Source organism: Microtus oregoni, unplaced genomic scaffold (assembly GCF_018167655.1).
Source record: "Microtus oregoni isolate MIOR12 unplaced genomic scaffold, Mior012 000002F_ref0000024, whole genome shotgun sequence".
NCBI classification, from domain to species: Eukaryota; Metazoa; Chordata; class Mammalia; order Rodentia; family Cricetidae; genus Microtus; species Microtus oregoni.
In genome coordinates, this window is record NW_024543061.1 from 12,749,585 (window position 1) to 12,751,756 (window position 2,172).

Here is a 2,172-nt window from a genome sequence, read left to right on the forward strand (position 1 = left end):
CGAACACGAGTCGGCGAGCTGGGCAACCTGGCCCTTGCTCCTTGCCCTTACCTTCGCAGGTTTACCACGGGGTTCCGGCCTTGGCCGGTGCCCTCTTGCTCACCAGACTGCTACCCCACTAACCTTTCGCCGAATCTCGGCCTCACAACTCCTTCTAGGTCTGGGAGAGTTCACCTTCCAGGTCCTGAACTTTCCAGTTTGCTAGTCTACTCATAGCATCCCCATATCCACCATGATTGTGTCACCTCTGCCTCCCCACATTTTCTCCATCAATCCCCCATACCTCTTATAGCACCATTTTTCCCCCACATCATTTGTCAAAGTCTTAAATACTAATTGTTTGGAGTTTCGTTTGTTTCACTTGCATCACTTAAGTAAATCTGTGAAGGGCCACCCCCTTTGTTGTGGTATGTTTGTTATCTAGAACACTGCCTGCCCCACAGTGGACAGTCTTTGTTTTCCTTTATTTAAGGTGGTAACCCTTTTGAACTTCGATTCCCGTTTCCATCATGTGGAAGCAAGTGGGGGGGGGGGGGGGAGAAATACTTCCTTGGTTGGTTAGAATTAATGGGACAACATATGATGGCCCGTAATGATAAAAGGGCGGTGCTGGATATATGGGCGCCCCAGCTGACGGCATTTCAGGGCTACTTCCTATCCATTATCACTCCGTTTGTTTTATCCCTCTTTCATGGCAGATGGTCCTGATTCCTGCCTCTCATCAAGATAAAAACAGCTTAGCTCCAGCAACCTTACCATTCTCCTCAAATGGTTTCCAGTGAACATCCATTTTGTAAAAGTTCTCAGACACCCAAAGGAACTCAAGGCCCTCTTTCTTTCTAAGATCAGCCGGAGGGCGCTGAGCCTCATCTTAAACTGCCTAGATCCTCCTGGCCACCGTACTTTGGTTCTTCTTTCCTGCTTTGGAACTGGAATGAACCTAACTTAGCCCCAAGTGTGGACAGCCTTCCCTTGGGCCCCTGAAGCTGTTTCTCTCCAAACTTAGCTGCCCCACTGCACAGACAAATCTGCACTTGTACCTCCCCTTTGTCTAATGATCTTGATAATTTGTCACCTTTTTATGCCTCCACTCCTTTTTCCTACAGGTTGCTACAATAGCTAAACGAGATAATCCATGCAAGGCCTTCAACATAATGCCTGGCACAGGTAAGCGCTATTATTAGCCACCAATCAGAAATAAACAGTGACCCTCCATTAACTGGAGCTTCAAATCAGTGAGCTGCAATGACGCCCAGTGTAACCTGTCACAGTCCCATCGTATGACCCAACTGTCACACTGTCACTGTTATGGTTTTGGTGAGCTGAGCACAGCTCATTCATGCCCCCCTCCCCATCCCCAGGGCAGAACAAATTGTATTTATTGGTAACACCTGAGCCTGCACAGATACACAAAATACCAATCCATACTTAAATTAGAATTGATATGAAATCAAAATTTTCGTTCCTTAATTGTGCTAGCCACATTTCAGATCCTCAGTAAGCTAACTGTGGCTAATGGCTGCTCTACTAAGCAGTGCAGAGTGAACAGTTGCCTCCCTGTTGGACGTTCTCGTGAGGCTGATTGAGGCTTTGACAGCAGTGAAACCACTAGGATGCCTTCCAACACCACATGCATGCCGTATTTCTGGTTCATTTTCTAATTGACCACACTGTGTGTACCGGCCTGGCTAATTCATTGTCGGCTTGACAAAGTATCTGTGAGAAAGACGCCTCCCTCAGATTGCGTGTAAGCAAGCTTGATGGAGGTTTTCTTGATTGATGATTGACGTGGGAAAGACCAGCTCACAATGCCACCTCTAGGCAGGTGGTCCTGAGGTGTCTAACAGGCTGAGCAAGCCAGTCAACAACACCACTCCAATGCCTCTGCTTCAGTTCCTGCCCCAGGCTCATGCCCTGACTTCCTCAGCAACAGAGTGGCACAAGCTGGAATAACACACACACCCCCTCCAGCTTTTGGTTGTGGTCTTTATCACAGCGATGAGAACCCTAACTACGACTTTTCCATGACTGTCATGGTAGGTCCCAGATCAGACCGGGCTTCTTTCCCTTCTCTTTGAGTTAAACAGCAAAGATGCTTTCAGTGTGTTATCGAGCAATACAGTCGGTGAGAGGAAGCTTCCAGCTTGAGAGGCGGGCTAAGTAACATAGAGG